This window comes from Furipterus horrens, unplaced genomic scaffold, assembly GCF_987537825.1.
Source record: "Furipterus horrens unplaced genomic scaffold, mFurHor1.1.pri manual_scaffold_6, whole genome shotgun sequence".
Taxonomy (NCBI): domain Eukaryota; kingdom Metazoa; phylum Chordata; class Mammalia; order Chiroptera; family Furipteridae; genus Furipterus; species Furipterus horrens.
In genome coordinates this window covers 21,082,366-21,104,145 of record NW_028327176.1, presented here as the reverse complement: position 1 = coordinate 21,104,145, position 21,780 = coordinate 21,082,366, and the positions used below count along the sequence as shown (strand labels likewise).

At 33.2% G+C, this 21,780-nt stretch overlaps 1 non-coding gene across 1 annotated transcript; it reads right to left on the bottom strand.

Annotated features, from left to right (window-relative positions):
* Positions 1 to 2,893: 2,893 nt before the first annotated feature.
* On the bottom strand, positions 2,894 to 3,000 carry LOC150005822 (U6 spliceosomal RNA). The gene has a single exon (XR_016512232.1). It is a non-coding gene; the product is annotated as a U6 spliceosomal RNA (small nuclear RNA).
* Positions 3,001 to 21,780: the final 18,780 nt, after the last annotated feature.

Below are 21,780 nucleotides of genomic sequence, written 5' to 3'. Positions count from 1 at the left end.
ACATTTAAGTCTTTGATCCATTTTGAGTTTATTCTGGTGTACGGTGTAAGTTGGAGGTCCAGTTTCATTTTTTCACATGTCCCTGTCCAGTTCTCCCAACGCCATTTGTTGAAGAGGCCCTTTTCATTCCATTTGGTGTTCTTCCCCCCTTTGTCAAATATTAGTTGACCATATGAACCTGGGTTTATTTCCGGGCTCTCAATTATGTTCCATTGATCTATATGTCTGTTCTTATGCCAGTACCAGACTGTTTTGATTACTGTGGCCTTGTAGTATAGTTTGATATCAGGTATTGTGATTCCTCCTACTGTGTTCTTCCTCAAAATTGCTGTGGCTATTCGGGCTCTTTTTTGGTTCCATATAAATTTTTGAAGTATTTGTTCTAGGTCTGTGAAATATGTTGCCGGTATTTTAATAGGGATTGCATTGAATCTATAAATTGCTTTGGGTAGTATGGACATTTTAATGATGTTGATTCTTCCCGTCCATGAGCATGGTATATGCTTCCATTTATTTGTATCTTCTTTAATTTCTTTCTTCAGTGTTATGTAGTTTTCTGAGTACAGGTCTTTTACCTCCTTGGTTAAGTTTATTCCTAGGTATTTTATTTTTCTTGTTGCTATGGTAAATGGGATTTTTCTTTCAGTTTATATCTCTGAGTTTTTATTGTTGGTGTATAAAAATGCCTTCGATTTCTTAATATTGACTTTGTATCCTGCTATTTTGCCGAATTCACTTATTAGGTCGAGTAGTTTTTTTGTGGAGTCTATAGGGTTTTCTATGCACACTATCATGTCATCTGCAAATAATGACAGTTTTACTTCCTCTTTTCCAATTTGGATGCCTTTTATTTCTCTTTCTTGTCTGATTGCTGTGGCTAGAACTTCCAAAACTATGTTGAATAGGAGTGGAGAGAGTGGACATCCTTGTCTTGTTCCTGATCTCAGGGGGAATGCTCTCAGTTTTTGCCCATTGAGTATGATGTTCGCTTCAGGTTTCTGATATATGGCCTTTATTATGTTGAGGTATGCTCCCTCTATTCCCATTTTGCTGAGAGTTTTTATCGTAAATGGGTGTTGTACTTTATCAAATGCTTTTTCCGCATCTATTGATATGATCATGTGGTTTTTGTCTTTCATTTTGTTTATGTGGTGTATTACGTTTATTGATTTGCGAATATTGAACCATCCTTGCATCCCTGGGATGAATCCTACTTGATCGTGGTGTATGATCTTTCTAATGTGTTGCTGGATCCGGTTTGCCAATATTTTGTTGAGGATTTTAGCATCTATGTTCATCAGCGATATTGGCCTGTAGTTTTCTTTCTTTGTTGTGTCTTGACCTGGTTTTGGAATTAGGGTTATACTGGCTTCATAGAACGAGTTTGGGAGTCTTCCCTCTTCTTGTATCTTTTGGAATAGTCTGAGGAGGATAGGAGTTAGTTCTTTCCTAAATGTTTTGTAGAATTCACTTGTGAAGCCATCCGGTCCTGGGCTTTTGTGTGTTGGGAGTTTTTTGATTACTCCTTCAATTTCACTAGTTGTTATTGGTCTATTCAGACTTTCTGCTTCTTCTTGATTCAGTTTGGGAAGACTATAGGTTTCCAGGAATTTGTCCATTTCCTCTAGGTTGTCAAATTTCTTGCCATACAGTTGTTTGTAATAATTTCTTATAATCCTTTGTATTTCTGTGGTATCAGTTGTGATTTCTCCTCTTTCGTTTCTAATTTTATTTATTTGGGTCTCTCTCTTTTTTTCTTGATGAACCTGGTTAAAGGCTTGTCAATTTTGTTTATCTTTTCAAAGAACCAGCTCCTACTTTTGTTGATCTTTTGAATTGTTAGTTTAGCCTCTATATCATTTAATTGTGCTCTGATCTTGATGATTTCCTTCCTTCTACTTGATCTGGGCTTTGCTTGTTGTTCTTCCTCTAGTTCGTGTAGCTGTAGGGTTAAATTTTTTATTAGAGATTCTTCTAGCTTTTTTAGGTAGGCCTGTATTGCTATGAACTTTCCTCTCAGGACTGCTTTCGCTGTGTCCCATAGGTTTTGGGTTGTTGTGTGTTCATTATCATTAGTTTCCAGAAACTTTTTGATTTCTTCCTTGATGTCATTGTTAACCCATTCATTATTTAATAGCATGTTATTCATTCTCCATGAGTTTGAATGTCTTTGAGTTTTTTCCTTGAGGTTGATTTCCAGTTTTAACCCATTGTGATCTGAAAAGATGCTTGATATAATTTCAATTTTCTTGAATTTGTTAAGGCTTGTTTTGTGTCCTGCCATGTGGTCTATCTTTGAAAATGTTCCATGTGCATTTGAGAAGAATGTATATTTAGCTTCTTTGAGGTGAAAACTTCTACATATATCGACCAAGTCCATTTGATCTAGAGTGTTGTTCAGTGCCTCAATATCTTTGGTGTTTCTTTGCTTTGAAGATCTGTTCATTGTTGACAATGGGGTGTTAAAATCCCCTATTATGAGTGTGTTACTGTCTATATCTTTCTTGGAGTCTTTCAAAATTTTCCTTATGTATTTGGGTGCTCCTAAGTTGGGTGCATATATATTTATAAGTGTTATATCTTCTTGATGGATTTTTCCCTTAAGTATTATGAAATGTCCTTCTTTGTCTTTTTTTTATAAACTTTGCTGTGAAATCTGTTTTGTCTGATATAAGTATTGCTACCCCGGCTTTTTTTTCATGCCCATTTGCTTGAAATACTTTTTTCCATCCCTTTACTTTCAGTGTATGTAGATCTTTTGTTCTAAGGTGGGTCTCTTGTAGACAGCATATATGTGGGTCATGCTTTCTAACCCATTCAGCTACCTTATGTCTTTTAATTGCAGCATTTAATCCATTTACATTTAAGGTTATTACCGATAAGTACTTATTCAAAAAATATGGAACGCTTCACGAATTTTCATGTTATCCTTGCGCAGGGGCCATGCTAATCTTCTCTGTATCGTTCCAATTTTAGTATATGTGCTGCCAAAGAGAGCACTTTATTTATTGATTTTATTGAGAGGGAAGAGGAGAGAGAGAGAGGGGGGGGAGAGAGAGAGAGAGAGAGAGAGAGAGAGAGAGAGAGAGAGAGAGAGAGAGAATCTATTTGTTGTTCCACTTACTTATGCATTCGTTGGTTGCTTCTTGTATGTGTCCCAAGCGGAGTTCGCAACCTTGGCATATTGGGGAGGACACTTGATCCAATGGAGCTACACTGTCAGGGCCAATGTCTTTTTTCTTGATGTATGCACTTATCTATTGCTATAAACTTTTTTCTTAGAACTGCTTTTGTTTTATTTCATAAGTTTTGGTAAGTTGTGTATCCATTTTCTTTTAGATTATTTTTAATTTACTTTTTGATTTCTTAATTGATCCCTTAGTTGCTCAGGATTGTTATTTAATTTTCACATATTTGAGAATTTTCCAACTTTTCCTCTGTCATTGATTTCTAATTTCACAACACTGAGGTAAAAAACATACTTGATATAATTTGTATCTTCTTGAATTTGTTGAGACATATTTTGTGGCCTAACATATGATTTACTCTAGAAAATGTTCTCTGTGCATCTGAATAAGATGAATGAGTACTAAAGATCTACATGTGCAACATTGAAAATACTGTATTGTGTACTTAAAATTTTGTCAAGAACACAAATAAGTCTCATGTTAAGTCATCTTACTGTAATAAAAAATAAGAATAAACACCCTGCTCTTCAAAAGGTATTATTACAAAAATGAAAAGACACAATATACAGTGTGGGGCCAAAGTGGGTTTACAGTTTTGTATAGAAAATAATACAATAATTAATAAAAATACAAGAATAAGCTTTGTGTTTCTCATTTTTACAACTGTAAACCCACTTTGGCCCCACCCTGTATATTGGAATAAAACATTTGTAAAACACAACCTGTTCAAAAAATTTACATTCCTATTATAGAAAAACAAACAATATAAATTTGGGAAAGATCTGAACAGTAACCTTAACAGAGAGAATCCATGGATGACAAGCATATGAAAAATGTTTGAATATTATTACTTATTTAAAAATGCAAATTAAAACCAAATGAGACACTATTATACATATATTTGAGTGGCTAAAATTATAAAAGTCCAAAAACAAAACTAAAACATTGGAATTGCCAAGTATTGGTGTGTGCTCATATTTGCTGACAGGAATGTGATCCCCTTCAGGAAATTTTTAGTGGAAGTTTCTTACATAGTCAAACATACACTTACCATGCTACCCAGCAACTTAATTTCTAGGTTTTTGCCCAAAAGCCATGAAAATTGATATTCATATAATTCCTATACACATCTGTTCATAGCAGTTTTATGAGCTCCCACAATTGGAAACAAGTATTCTTCAGCTGGGGAAAGTCTAAATAAACTGCGGCACATGAAAGAACAAAATGGTCCCCAACAATAAAAAAGAAAGCAACTATTTATACATACACTGACATGAATGAACCACAGATGCATTATGCTATGCAAATGAAGACTCATACTTTATACTAAATACTATCCATTGCATGATGCCAGTTATGTGACATTCTGGAAAAGCCAAAACTTCTCAGGTAGAAGCAAGCTCAGTGTCCAGTATCAGTGAAACAGATTAAAGGAAGATTCAGCGGGAAGGATAGAAACTACTCATTTACCTAATCATGACAGTGGTTGAAAAACTATGTATTTCTCATTATTCATGTAACTGAACAAAAAATGAAATTCCATTTGATGTTGATTAACTATTTTTTTGCATATACCACTTTAAAAAATGAGTTGTTTTTTTTTTTTTGGTAATTTGTTTTAATACTGCTTCTACAATACGAGCATTAACAATAGGATATCAATAATGTAATTGAACTTGAACATCTAAATATTTTAATGATGCAGAAAAGATGTCATTAAGATTTTTCTAAATGCTTTGTTTTATGAGCCTTAACAAAAAATTAATATAAATATAGAACTCTGTAATTCAAAAACTGCTTTCTGTATTATAAGAAATTAACCTTATATAACATTGTTCAATTAACTATAAAATAAATCATAATTATTTTATTATTATTTCCTATATTTCATCAAAAAATGTAAGATACATTTAAAAAATCTACACAAAGAATTAGAATGCAGCTTCTCATGAAAATGGAACTCAGGAAGAGTTGCCCTGTTCAGTTTTACTCATCAACCCATCAATACAGCAAGAAAGATGTTCTCTTGGCTTTTTTTTTTTTATATGGGAGAAACATAATTTCTGAAAATTGAAATTATTGCATGCATGTAGCATCCAAATTTACTCTATCCTAGTGATTGAGTAACCCTGAACTTAGAGATGAAACACTGATACTATAATGGTGGAAACACTAGCACATGTTCATTAAGAGCTACTGTAAACCAAATTTCTGAAGTAACTGCTAAAAAACCGTATCACACAGGACTTCAGTTCTATGGATGGAGAATTTATAATAAAAGGTATAACCTGTAAGAAGAATCACAAGATAAAAAATACAAATGTTTTTTAAATAACAAATGAACTTCTAGAAATAAAAATTCATTGAAATTAAAATTATAGCAGATGAGTTAACTATTGGGTTGTAGACAGCTGAAGAGATAATTAATGATATAAAAACAGATGTGAGGAAAATATCCAGAACGCAGCAGAGACCGGTGGAAGTGAGACTAAGAGACATGGAAAAAAGAATAAGGTATTTCCAAGTGCAACTAATAAAAGTTACAGAATGAACAAAGAATTGCTTGGGGAGGCAATAATCAAAAAGACAATGCCAGATAATTTCTAAAAAACTGAAGAAAACTGGTACATAGTCACACCAGCAAAGTACACGTATGGAAAGTTTTAGTGGACATGTGGAATGTCAAAGAGAAAGAATGATCTTGAAAGTGATCAGAGAAAAAAAATACCACAATAGTTAACATAACAGTAGACTTTTTACCCACAAAGTGCTGAAAGAAAAAGTCACAGTATTAAAAGAAAATCATCCCCATCCAAAAATTCTTCATACCTTAAATAATCACGGAGGAGCAAGAGCAAAGTTGACATTTTTAGAAAAAAACTTCAATGTACACATTTTCTAAAGAAGTATAACCAACCAGAATACAGTGAGATAAAACAGTGGGGAACAAATAAACTGCTAACCCATGGGAGATAAGTCTAAATTAAAATTGATTTTAAGATAATATAAATGACGAAAAATTGTGAGGAATGAGCAAAATGAGGTAAAACTTACATGCTACAAAAATGACTCAGAGGATGCTCCCATTGATAATTAATATTTAATCATCTTTAGTTCCTTATGTTTTTGAGGATCATTACATAAAAAAGTAACTTTAAACCTCATGAGTCAAGTATTATGTTAATGCTTAATAATTCTTCAAATAATTAAAATACATTGAATACATTATGAACTAATAGAAAAAGGGAACAGAAAATGAACTACAATGAATTCAATAAATTTAAGAGAATTTAAGAAAAGAGAAAAATAATCAATCTCTAAAACAATAAAATGTATTTTATACTAATAATTTAAAAACTGTTAAAGAATAATAATTTATTACTTCCAAAAACATTTGCACGTAAAAATACAAAGTATTAAAGCAAAAATTTGTTTTCCAATGTAATGCATCCTATATTACTGAGAATATTGAACAATGAATACAGGGCCATTTTATGAGGGGAAATATACCATATTCAGATATTTCAAATATTATTTCTAAACTTCCAACTTGGAAATATTCTGAGTATAAAGTGTTGGCTTGGGTAGAGCAAGCACATTGTACCTAAAATAGTGTTTTGCTTGTGCCGGCAGAAACAGGCAGCAGAGAGCATTATTTTCTTGAAGTTATGGATTATTTTCGTGTTATCACTATAACCTAGTGCACTGCCTTTGTTATTATAGTAGCTTTAATAATATTGGCTGGAGCCTTGAAATAGCATTTATTGTCCTTTTTTTTTCTCTGTAATGTTTATTAGTGGTAATAGCACAACAAAGAGCACGTACTAGGCTCACAGATGTTTGCTAGATGGAAAGAAAATACAGGTTAGAAATAGTCTTTGCTTGGGACCCTGACCTGGTTCCTGGATTCCTATAACTGCGGGCGGGGGTGGGAAGGTGGCTGTGTCAGAAAAAGGCCAGTTATTTCCTAGACCTGCATTTAAAAAGATTGGATACTTTTTTTCACCTGAAGAGAAGGCTTACATATGGTATAGGAGGAGCATTACCTTGTTTGGGTGATTTGGCTTCTTTTGCTGAATTATATCTCTAAGAGTTGCAGATAAAAGGATATGGATGTTAGAAAGGGATTGAAAAATGACATGAACATATTTCACAATTATTAAGAGTAAAGACTTTGTTTCCAAATATATCAAGTTCTAGGAAGCAATTAGTTCCCATAAAACCTTTAAACTTAAGAGGAATTGAATTGTAGACCCTGAGTAGTGTCTGAAATTTCATACTCAAACCTGACTTTTTATTACATCATGAAAAGCCTTATGTTTAGTTGCTAATATTTATCCAGACTAACAGAATATATTCTATGAACACTGTAGTATAAATTAAAATGACTAGAATAATAGCTGGAGCAGAAGAATGGTCAATTGTAATGTAGCCGAGATAAGAATCAAAACAGGAAGAGTTGAGAGTTTGGTTAGGGTGTACAAGATAGTGTTCCCCAGGGAGTGAGTGAAACTTGACAGAAATGTCAAGGAATGAGAGGGGCCTCAAACAAATTTAAGAGATGTGTTTACTAATGTTTCTTAAGAAGGGCCTAAAGTCAGTGTGCAATAATTCTGTTAAGTGCTTGTCTTTTTTTTTATTTTAATTTTTTAATTACAGTTTAAGGTCAAAATTATTTTGTATTAGTTTCAGGTGTAAGGCATAGTTGTTCAAGTGCTTGTCTTTTTTTTTAATAGAAGTTCTGTGTGTATTGGTGCACAGTGTTTTTTTCTGCAGCTTTTGTTCTGAGCATTGTTTAATATTGTTTCTTTTTAAATTGTTTTCTGTTACAGTTGTCTCACTTTTTCCCCCATTGCTCCATTCCTTCGCCCAACCCACCCCTTCTCCCACAGTCAACCCCCACCCCATTGTCCATGTCCATGGGTCATTTATACTAGTTCCTTGACTAGACCCTTCCCTTACTTACCCGCTTCTCTCCCTCTCCCCCAACCCCCAGTAACTATTACTCTGTTCCTTGTTTACATGCCTCTGGTTCAATTTTGCTCATTTGTTTGTGTTGTTCATTAGGTTCCTGTATTAGGTGATATCATATGGTCTTTGTTTTTCATTGCCTGGCTTATTTCACTAAGCGTAATTCTCTATAGTTCCATCCATGTTTATCTTTTAATGTGATCTTTCTTATTTAAAAATTATTGCCTTTTAATTTAGAATAGCATATGTACATTTAATATGTATGAAGAATAATACATATAAAATAATAATATCTAGGAAGAAACAACTATGTTTAGAAATTGTATCAAGTCTAGTGGGATTGCAAAAATGGAAGAGACCCGGTTTCTACCTTCAGGCCTTCTTTCTCTAAGGATACTGCAAATAGCAATTACAAAATACATGAGAGAAACAATGGAAGGTTTTTGAGAACATGCTAATGATGTGAGACAAATGGCCCATCTCTTACTGAGATTATAGTACAGTCGAGATGTAATTAATTTTACTTTATTTTTTAATGTTTTTTACTTTTTTATTGAATTTATTGGGGTGACATCGGTTAATCAAATTATATGGGTTTCAGATGTACAATTCTAGTCTCTATCCATCACTATTTATTTCTCCTATACTCTCTTCTAGACCCCCACCCTATATAATTTTAAGTGTACTGATGTTACCACATCATTGGGGCACTTAATGGAAATGCATAGTAGAGACAATAGTGACAACAAAATTTATCAAATTTATAGGTGATGTATGTATTCTTTCCCTATAAAGCATTAACAGGACTGACCATGACACTTAATATAATCTCAAGAATAGTCCCTAGCTGAGTAGCAGAGGAAAGTAAGATGCGAATATGACTTCAACAGGTAGAGCGAACCCTGAATGATGTATGGTAACTTAGAACCTTAATAATTGATACCTTTGCACACCAAATCTAAAAAGATGTAATTTAATTCTTTTCCATTGAACACTAGTTGCATTGAATATAGTTGGTTGTGCATGAAAAATATGTCCTGTGATCAACTTGTGTAGAACAGTGAGATTCTTTTCTGTAGGGCTTCTCAAAACCTTTAATTTTGTTCAGGATGAATCTCAAGAAGGATAATAGAATATGCAGTGTTTGCTGAATATATTGCAACATAGAACTTTTTTTGGTAGAACATTTTAAAAATTAATGTTCTGAAGAACATATTTTGTGAAGCATGTGACTATCCATATTAGACATGTCTTGGAAATAGTGTTATATCTAACAATCTCTGATAAATAATAATTTATGCTAAATAAATAAATTAGATAACTGATTTCAATTCATCATTGTAACATAGTTGTCTGAAAGCAATTGAAAGGTTTGAATGGCATAATATATTTTTGCAGATGTATAATAGATGAGTATGGAGAAATGTTTCACTATGTTGAGTTCACAATAAGGGGATAATGATTTATAACTCAAAATCAAATGTACTGGTAAGCAATAAAAATTCTGAAGTGTGACATTTATATAAAAATGTCAAACATAAGCAGTTTTGCACAAGCAAGCTTCATTGTTGGTATAGTCAATTAACTGAGAAAAAAAACAAATATAGTGATGGGCACACTGGACTTACATTCAGGAGGTCTGGGTTTTTTGCCCAGAACTACCATTAATTACAAGTGTGTTCCTGCACAAATAAATTAATCTTTATATCTCATAATGTATGTGGTTCTTAAAGATCATTTAGTTTAATAACTTGATTGATCTGAATCCACTGAATAGATGTTGGAGTAAAAGGGGCTATTCAAACATTTTAAGTTAAAACTTTATTTTAAGATTTTTAAATCCTTAAGTGGGATAAGAATTTGTAAGATCCCTGTAGAATCAATTACCTAGTATTATTCATTAATCTTATAAATAGAGTAGTTCAGTGTTTTATCGAATTTAGTGGGCTTTTAAAAATACCAATATCTATGGTAAAAACAATACTCAATTATTTACAATCTCTGTGAGATAAATCCAGACATAACTATTTTTAAAACTCATCAGGTCATTCAAAATTTGAGAACCAAAAGGAGTTACTTGTTGTTTATTTGTTTGTTTGTTTTTACATTAACCCATAAGTTTACCATTCCCTTCATTGTTCATACATTTCTATAAACCAAATTTTCCATCTGGAGCTAGTTTCCACAAGCATAAAAATTTATTTAAAATAATTTTTGAACAACAAGTTTACTTGTGTTAAGATTTTTGTTTTTTGCTTGGAAATATATTCTCAACGGACATTCTTGCTAGGTATGGAAATCTGTGTTGGCATTAAAAATTTTTTTGTACCTTAAATATGTCTACATGACTATCTTGCTTTAGTTTTGGTATGGGGTCCTGGTGTTTCTTTGTACCTTTGTAAGTAATGTTTGGCTTACACTACATGCTTTTAAAAGTTAATAACAGTTTTTTTTTAAGTACGGTATTTGGTGTAGTGTGTGTTTGTTTCTCTTGCTTTAGGTTTATTGACTTTGTTGATTTGTAATTTTATAATTCTCATTAAATTTGGAAAAAAATTAGTCATTATTTCTTCAAATATTTTTTCTGCCTTTTCTCTCACTGGCACTCAAACTATATGTATTTGTGTTTATATATATGAAATATCATATTTTGTAAGTTTATGAATCATTTGGGTTGGAATGTAGGTTGATAAAGTACTGTGCAAGAAGTTTTTGTTTTTACACAGAATTGTGTAACTATAATTTAATTAAGAAATCTACAGGATTATTGGGGATCATGTATAGCCTGTGTTAATAAGTTTACAAAGAAAATATTATATAAAGTGATTATGACATAATGATGAAGCTAAAAATTTCAAATTAGCTATTTCAGTGTCTTTTCCTTCAAGAATATGGGATAAAACAGTTGATGTTTTGGTAACAACAGCTGTAAAGTCATCTGAAAGAACTCTTTCATTTCATAATGGGGAAAGCAAAAAGGAGTGCCATTTTTAGCAGACTAGCACTCACATGTAGTCTTTGTAATGTTCTCTAAAAATTAATTTATTTTAAATTCTTCAGTGCTGCTGCTTTGCAGTGGTTAAAAGTCTAGGCTTTGGTGTCAGGCTGACTTAACTTTGAGTTGAAGAAGTCCTATTCAACAGCTGTCTCTTTAGCAAGTTATTCACACTTTCAGTTTCAATGTGACTTTCCATAGAAGGAAAATACTAATAATTTCTGCTTTATAGGAATATTTTGTGCATTAATAAATATATTATAGGCAGAGAACTTAGCCAAGTACCTGATCTATATAATATATTCTCAGTAAATATAAACTTTCACCACCACCATCAACACTATCACCATAACCTGTTTCCATTACCAGGCAGCTACTGTCACTCTGTCATGACTGATGCATCACCACGACAGTGTTTGCAACAAGGAACAAACTTTAATTGTCTCCATGGGCTCCTATTCAGGAAAATGTGAATTGCCACCACATCAATGGGCCTAGCAAGGGCTTAAAAACTATATCTTTATTTTGGATTTAGAAAAGTATAACTACTTTATTTAGATTACTACATTAAAGTGAATCATATTATGCTTTACCTGCAACATGTTACCTGTAATTTCTCTGTAAGGTAAAGCCAGAATGACCATGAAATATGGTGGGATTAAGAAATTATGTGGTATGGCACAATCCAAACTCATCTCTACTTCCAATATAGGAGAAACACCAATTTCCCCAGTTTTTAAATGATAATGAAAAATTAAAGTGCGGTATCTTATGGACAGAATAGTCTCATTGGGAATTATATTTTAGAAATATCATAGACTCTCAGGTAATGATGGAATCTGAAAGATTATTTTTGTTTTAACCCGGGTTTTATAGATGAGGAAACAGAATTAGAATATTAAATTAAAAGAATGTTGAATAGATTATAAACAGTATTGAAGAATAGAAGTGCATTAGATTTAATAAATAGAAATAAAATGTGAATTAAATAAATCAATTGGGGAGAAAGAGTTTTAAGAGGTACTGGTATATTAAGAAAAAGCTTGAACTATTATAAATGACCCATAGACATGGACAACAGGGTGGGGATTGACTGTGGGAGAAGGGGTGGGCTGGGTGGGGGGAGCAATGAGGGAAAAAGTGGGACAACTGTAATAGGAGAACAATAAATAAATCAAAAAAAAGAAAAAAAATAACAAAATAAAATAAGTAACATATACATTAAAAAAAAACAAAAAAAAACTTCTAACAGGGAATGACTAACATCCCACAAATATACAAGAACCTAGAAAAAATAATTACAAATTATATTTAGAAAAATATTGAATGACATAAGTACCTCTATAATGTAGATAAGAAGGGAAACACTTCCAGGTATAAAAAAAGAAAGAAAGAAAGAAAGAAAAAGCTTGTATGTGCTAGCAACCCAAGAAGTAAGAAAAACCAAGAACACATTTAGAGTTCAAGGAAGTGGAGCAGAGAGTGAATACTGAAACACACAGGCACCTCTCAGGTTGCCATGATTACAGGTCTTCCTTCTCTAGCTAAATATAATAGGAAAAAAATTAAAAACTACATGCAAATAATGTAAACAGAAATTAGTTATAGACATTCTGGAGAAAACTTGAGATAGATTTGTGCTGTCTTCAAAAAAAAAAAAAAAAATCCTATCACGAAAGGATGTATTAGTATCTTTTGATTGAAAGGAAGATTTTCTAAGCCCACGAGATTAAGAATCTTTTCAGTCTGCCAAACTTTATTTATCTCTGGTTTGTGCAAATGAATTCAATATGTTGGCTGCCTATCTGACCTGATGTCAATGCTACGTGGAAGGAATCCTGGACTGGCAAAGGGAGCCTACTTTCTGGCCATATTGGGGAAAATGATTTAGTTATTAGCAACCAGAGCTGCTTGATGCCTTCCTTTGTCTCCCTCACTGTACCTTGCTTCCATCAAGGAGGAACAAATTCACTCTTAAACACATTGTGTACGGGTGGCGAGAATTCTCATTATTTCTAAAAGATATTTAAATTCCCTGGTATGCAACGTGTTAAAATACATAGTAAGCACGTCCTAATTACCAGCAACAATTCTAGAATTGGGGTGCATGTGAACAAATGAGAAGCAATTGTCTGTTCTCATAAAGTTTACATCATAGTGATGGAGAGAGGGGAAAAAACCAAATAGGTTATTATGCACTCTTCCCCACATTTGTATGGCAGTAATAATTATTCAGGAGACAAAAAAATGAATCAAAAAAAGAGATTTAGAAAGTGGGAGATATGTAAAAATGTTTGAGAAGGTTACAGGGAGAGCCTATCTATCTGAGAAGGCAATATTTGAATAAAAATTTGAGGAAATGAAATAAATAGGCATTTTGATATCCAGATTAAGGAATAGACAGGAAATTAGAACAAACGGTGCAAAAGTTCTAAGATGGAATCATCCCTGGTGTGTTGCAGAAAGAATAAGGAGTGTAGTGTGGCAGGAGCGGCAGGAGCGAGTGGAGAATAGTGGAAATTACAGACAGAGATCAAGAAGGAAAGAAGGTGGAGTTTAAGTCATACAGATCCTGTTCTACAACTTAGAGTGTTGGCCCTTTAACTAGGGAAGAGGAGAGCCTTGGAGAGCTTTGAGCAGAGGAGTGATGCAGCTTCTTGTATGTTTAAGGAGAACCACCCAGGTTGCTGTGTCAGAAGCAATCAGAAGAGGACAAGGGTAGGAACAGGAAAAACAGTTCAGGAAGCTAGCGAATAATTTAGGCACGTGGCAATGACACCAGACACCACTGGTAGCAGTTGGGATCAGATACGTGGGTGGAATATATTTTGAAGGTGATCCTTTAGAATTTTCTGGAAGACTAGATGTGAAGTATAAGAAGAAAGAGAAATATCCATGTTGATGCCAAGGTTTTTGGCCTGATGTTTCATGCTTCTGACACTCAGAACCTCATCCAGTCTAGACATGATCTTTTAAATGGAGATAATTATCATTTGGGAAAGTAGAGAACCTTGTCCAATTTCAGCATTTCATCTATAAATATATTGATTGTTTAGAATGTGTCAGACACTTTGCTAATTATTAATTAGATGCAAGTAGCACAAAATTAGCTATTAAGAAGCTGAAGTTGTTTTCATTACAAACTTCTGGGTGAAACTGAAGAATAAAATCACATTCTTGTCAAGACAACTAATCCTGGCACTTCCAACATTTGGACAGATTTAAAAATGTGGAAATGAGTAGGTGATACATGCAAATCAACTGCTGAATATACATTTCTCTATGTGCCCATGAGATGGATTAGTGAAGAGAAAAATGAGGACATCATTCTCTAATTCATATTAAATTCGATAGAAAAATGCTGTAAGCTAAAGAAAAACATATTACAAAGGCAATCAAGAAGAAATATTTCATGTAGACCTTAATTTTATGCATAAATATTGATCCTGAAATAATACATATTGCTAGTCTTATAGATTTGGAGAACTGTAATACTCTATAAATTACAAACATAAGTTTTCTTTCAGTAAGAAGTTCCTTTTCCTCTACATTTTTCTCCTATCCTTCCACTTCCTTATCATCATCATCATCATCATCACCATCATCATCATTCAGTACTTATAAGAATGTCATTAGCATCTATGTGCATTTCCCCCTTTTTTGCCATTATTTCTTTTAGCAGAATTGAATCTAAAATAAATTGGTTGAACTTATAGACCATCACAGAGCAAAGTGTTTCATATTAACTCATTTTTTTCTCAACAATTGAAGCTGAACACCTACAAAGTACTGTATAGATGAATTCATTGTATTTTTAAAAATTTTTAAGTGAAAATTCTGACTTTTCAGTTAATTCATAAAAATACATCTCTTCTTGTTATAAATGATTCTATTAATCCTCATACGGAACTTTATGCAGAATTTGAGTAGGAACAAGTTATTCTGACATTAATGTAAATCCAAAGATGGAAGAGCACATTGTACTAATTACACAACTTACAGTTGAGGGAAAGTACCTTTCCCAAATCAATCTTTAGTTCCAATGAATATTAAAATATTTCCTACTTGAAAATTTATACAAGCATAAAATTTATTTACTTTAAAGTAAAAAATATAACAATTTAATTAGACATAGATTAAAATTTGAAAGCCCCAACCATTGACACTCCCCATGCCTGGTGTAATTTGTATTGTCAATTTCATTACACTACAATATGTATCATATTATAGTAGTATTTTCCACCTATGTATACGGTTACCTTTGGATGACTGTACATGAGTGTAAATAGAACTCAAATTTCACATCATCAGCTGGTGTTCCATGGTATGGATGAAGCTATTTTTGCTTTTTAGAATTTTAGTTTAATATTTGTATTAAAACATACATAGCATAATACTTATCATTTTAACTATTCATCAGTGTATCATTTAGTATCATTAAATACATTCACATTGTTATGCAACTATAACCATTACTTATACCCAAAACTCTTCATCTCTATATCTATCTGTATTCATTTTTATATTTATAATATTTGTGATTTTAAAAACAATAAACATTATGCACCAGTAGAGGAATTATTAAAGAAATTAGGCCTCAGTGAGGTTTTTCTGCTCATATTGATATAAGAATATGGGAGAAAATATGTTTTTCACTTCCTGTAACCCACATAGCATATTGTTTTCACAATTGTGAAGAAGTCACCCAGAAAATTGCAAATGCTACTGAAAGAGCAACATCAGCTTATTTTAAATTGCTGAGTGAAGAGATTTTATAGCCAATTCAAGAAACAGGTATTCTTTATGATAGCACTAGTCCTTGTAATATCTATGTAACCATTTCAAAATGAAATATTTTATTAATATTAAATAATTTAAATGATGAGGATGTAATGACCAATTAAAGATCATTCATTTGCTTGTATTCCCATGGTAATATGAATAACTTCAACTATTTTCACTGTAAAATGTTGATTAATTTCATCTATTAATGTCTTCACACTGCCTTAGAATATGTAAAATGCGATAGTACATAAAATGTTACATCAATTTTATTCTATTAATTGTTTCCATAAACTCTCATGTAGAGGGTTATTGCAGAATACTTTTATTGAAACTCTTTTATACTGACTATATTGTGAATACTCATTGCTTATTCATTGCAATACCTCTGTCTAGTTCAGTTTTAAGGTGACATCACATTAGGACTTACCTTAAGAACTTAATAAGAAATAACTTTGGTGCAGTGCTCCTTTTATAAATTCAATATATCAAATTCTTTTCACTTTCACACCATTCAGTTATAAGGAAACATCTCTGAAATACATTTTATGAATAATAATTTTAGTATTTCTATTTACTAAAGTAAACAGTGTATGAGTAATTATTAATCAACCTCTGCTGTTATGTTTACCCCTTGAGGTTTTCCATCTCATAAATATTTGCCCCTCTCCTCTCCACTACTTTTTTTCTTTCTTAGCCTCTAATTCTTGTGGGACTTAACAAGAAATTCTCTTTCTCTCTATTACACACCTGCACATTTGTATACCAAAGTCTCTTAACAAAAAGGCTTCATTAAAAGTGGTAATTTTTTCCTATAGAAAATTTTTTGAAATGGCTGCATGATATCTTATTACAAATATGTATCATAATAAAATTAACCAAATTCCTACTGAGGGATGTTTGGTATTTTAGATTTTCGGTATTTTCAAATGATAAAGCCTTGTAAATGTAGCTTTTATTTTCATCATTATGGAAAATTCTCAGAAGTATACTATTTGAGAATCGTAACTGTATTTTACAAAGTGCTTCTTGGAAGAATTGTAAAAATGCATAATCACACACATATACACACGCATGTAAGCAAATAACCATCAGCAGGATAGGGGACTCGACTGTTTTCCATACGTGCCATTCCAGGGCACTATAGTTTTTATTAATTTTATACCACTGTGACAGAAGAATATGAATCTTAGTACTTAATTGCATATATTTCATTATTTTGAAATTTAAATTTTCCACTTACACTTATTTATCTTGCAATATCTATTCTTCTGGAAAATGTGTATATATATATATATGTATATATATATATATGTTCATCCTCCATTTTCAAGAGAATCAAAGATCATATTTTACAAATATTATTTTGGCAACATGTAGTATGAAGATGAAATAGGAAAGCATCACAATATTTTATGCATGGGTCATGATTACATGGATTAGGGTGTTGGGGGTATAAATATAAAACAAGTGCCAAGTGGGTAAATTATGAATCACAGATAAATGCATGGGCCTTTGAAGGAGGATTAGTCTGGGATAAAAATTCTCAGTGTATTATTGGGGTGAGGAGTTTAATATGAGAGCAGTATCTCCAAAAAGAAATGGCCAATAAGCAAGTACAGATACAAGAGAGTACCTGAGGTGGGAGGGAATACCTTATTAATTATTGCAAGATTCATACTCACTAAACATCGCCATATTTAGACACTCATAATGTAGTGTTGAAGGCAGAATATGCATATTTTATATAACCTCAGACACTCATCAATGTCCTGAGGGAACATGAAGTGCATATGACAAATTATATCATATTCATACTAATGTAGGAAACAAATGCCACTGTATGATTCTAAACAACAGGATTTAGATCCTGCCTTATATGGTTTTGGTAAACTCATATTTGTATTCTATCACTGAGTTGTGATGATCAGAATATGAGCAGAGGAAACAAACCATGATGTAAAGATTTTAAACAAGAGAATTTAAAAAAATTGTCCAAATTCCCTATTCTTTCATCCTTTTCCACGACAGAAACTAAATCACCTCGCAAACTAAGCTAAGGTAGCTGTCTAAACCACAGCAGCTTCCTTCTGCGCCTGCCCTGCAGTTATGCTTCGTACTGCCTTCCACAAACATCATAGCCCAGAAACGGGCATGCTGGGATGCAAAGGTGGATGGACCGGCAAAATCTACAAAAGGCAGAGGGATACAGTCTAACTGCAGAATGAAAACTGGCTACATTTTGTTATATATTTAAGGAACATCTAGGAAATGTGTGTTTAACCTGCAAGTATTAGTCTCATAGGTGTCTGTCAAGAGAGAGGCAGAATGAATGACCACAGATCAAGTGTAGGCTCAGACCAGTCTCCTGCATTCAGGACTCAGGCACTGCCCCCATTGGGCTATAGAAGCTGTTTTGGGGGACTAAGTGAGAAGCAGAGTCTAGTGCCAAGGAAATAGGATAGAGTGGAATGACTAAAAAATAAGTTACAAAGATTATTTCTAATTCCACAGGTATAAATACTGAGGAATAACGTGAACACATATGAGCTCACAGGACTCCCTGAACCCTCACTAGGAAGGGTGGAGATGGGGCTCTCTGATAGCACTTGCCCATCTCCAACCTACAAAGTACCTGGGTAAGATGGTCACAGCTTACATCAAGGTCCTCCATGGTGCTGAAGTCAGCATACTTTTTATAGTCTGAATGTTTGTGAATTCTGGAGTCAGGGGTGGCAAGTCCTTCAGCGAGCCCTGTATCAATATTGACATCTCTGGTAGTCTGAGCAGAGCATTAGAATACACCAGGACCTGCTTGCTGTAATTCAGATTACATAGAAAATAACTAAAATAGATAATAAATAGGCAATCAACCAAATTTATTGACTACTATGTTTAATTGCCTAAGAAAAACTTGCAAGTGTGGTTTAAAATGCAGAAGCTGGAAAAGCTACAATACATCCAAGTATAATCAAATAAAAATATAGAAGGAGACAAGATCTCAGAAGGATTCTAAGAAAGAAAAGTTATAAGCTCTTTTGTTTTCATTTTATTTCATTTTGGAGAGAGAAGAAGGGAGGGAGAAAGAGAGGGAGAGAACCATCAACATGAGACAGAACCATCATCGGTCAGTTGCCATTCTTATGGGGACCAAACCCACAACCCAGGCCTGTGCCCTGACCAGGAATTGAACCGGCAACCTTTTGGATTATAGCATGATGCCCAAGCAACTGAGCCACACCACTCAGGGCTGTTTTCATTTTAAATAGGGACAACTTATGTCAAACATGCCACAATTTTGACTTAAACACATTAATACATCTATACCTCTAAGTATGTTCAATTCTCTGAATGATTTTATTATCCATAGAGGTGTAAATATTTTCAATATGATCACCATAAATGTGCTTTCATATATACCATGATCATTCTTTTACTGTTTTTTTTTTGTATGTGTGTGTGAGTGTGTGTGACTATACCATTATTTCTTTTTCAATATAGTCTATCTCTTTTCTAAATAGGTCCTCTAGTAAATCAGTGATATGGTTTTGTTTTTTTCAATGTGGCCTTAAAATTCTTATTGATTATTTCTGGAAAGGCAAGAATCCTACAAATTACATTAGCTGAAAAGATCAATGGCCCATTAGATTGGCATTTTATAGAGACCTCTACTAGATGCTTTAGCAGAAGGCCAGAAAAAAATTACCTTTCATAAAGCACCTGTTCAATTGTTCAATATTATACCACAGGGAACATTTTTTTCCTAATTCCAGCTGGTTATCACTTTATACTTTGAAACACAATGATTGATGACCCTTGTAATTTTAGCCTGGCTGGTAAAACTGCATGTAGTTTATTATTTATATTCATATAAATGTCCATTGTATTGCTTTAATCTTCGTAAGATATTAGCCACTGTAATTTTCAGTAGCAACAGACTTCAAAAGGTATACTTTAAAGATGATTTCTGAGAGAAGTAAAAATTTTGAGTTCAACTGAACAGAAAATATGTAGGACAAGTCCGTCTGACAGGGCATTCTAGATTTGTCTTTCCCAAAAACAAGATAGAACAGGGTAGCTAAAAGGCAGCCATAGAAATGGCTTCCTTCTCTACTGATCCTCCCATGCAATGTGACCTGATTCTTTATTCTGCTTACCTCCGGATCTAATGTTTGTGTTAATATTCTATTTTTCCAACTAAATTGAAATTTCTCTTGGGTTCTGTTGAAAGACTAGGGATACAGTTTAATAATCACCATCATGGAATTTAAAAATCTGGGATGTTTCTTTGTCCCTGCCCAGCATCATGTTCTTAGAGGAAATATTTTCCCTTTGTAAGTTTTGCTTGCTTGCTAGGTCTTGCCGTCTTTATTGTCTGTAGACACTGACCCTTGTGCTACAATCTCAGCCCTGCCTAGATTCTCATGGTTTTATTCATAACAATGATTTCAAACTGGAATTAATAAAGTCAGATGGCCATTGAATCTGGATTAATCTTTGTGTTCTAGTTACTTACTAAGCCCCCATTTCCTCTTCATCCCTACCATTTTTGGATACTTCACATAAATCAAAAGTCTGTCTACTCCATGTTCTTGATTCATATGTCTATTGCTTTAGAGAATTTTACTGGAGCTCTGCTATTTTCGCTTTTGTTCCTCCACGATCTTACTGTGATCTTTCTCCCAAAGATCACAAACCCTAATGCGAGTCCTGTTCCAAGAGAGATTGGTTAGGTAGAACCAAGGTGTTGCCACACATCTTGCTCAAGTACTGTCACTATCTGAGAAATCTGCCTTCTTGCCCTAGCCATTACCATGGATGTTTTTCTATATTAACAAAAGGATAAGGGCCATTATCAGGTATCTCTCTGTCTAATGTTCCCAAGTGAAGCCCTAGAGTTTGATCAGCTGTTACTTGATTTAAACCCCAGCTTCTTCCATTCCAGTAGCCTGCTGAAGAGTTCCAGCATGCTTTGAGACTAAGATCTCCTATGGTATGATGTTTTACATTTGTAATATAAAAAGAACAGAATGAGATTATATCTAAGGACTCATAAAACCCTCGCTTCATCTGATGTATTCTTCCAATACAATGCATGATACACAAGAAACATTCATTAAATATCCATTGCTTATTCAACAAGAATAAATAATTAGCATAGTATGAAGTACATGCAGATGACTGAACATCATAGAGAAAAAATCTGTTTCAAATTATTTAACAAAATAATTCTGCCTTCCACATAAAATATTTTATTGCTATTAATAATGTAAGGTTCATAGTTTAGGCCAAATTAATCGCTACAAGTAACCATACTTTCTAGATATCTGGTGGAAAGGAATTTTTTTCCTCTTTCTTTAGTTACACTGTTATGATATTTTGAAAACAAGATGCCTGAGGAGAGAGGGGAGAAGCATAGCCCTTTCTCCAACAGAAAACATGTTTTCTTCAACAAGGGGCATGTCAAGGTGACTGCCTAAATATGTCCTCTTTGATTCTGGTAGCCAGAGGAAGCCTGGCAGTGATAATTTTTTAATTCTTTATACAAGATAGTAAAGAAAGCATATATTCAAGTAGTTTTAAACAATAGGAAACAGGATACTAGACATCAACCAGCCTTCTTCTGAAGAACAGAATGGAAGTAATAAACATGAAGTTTATATCTTGTTATAAACAGCTGCAGCTCAATAAAATGACTGAATTATCAAATTGAGTTCTAAAGATCATAGAGTTCACCTATTATACTAAATCTTTTTCATTCTGGAAGCACTGTTAATGATTTTTTGGCAGGCAATCCACAGATGTGGAACACTTTGCTCTTTAATTTTTCTACAGACACAGAAT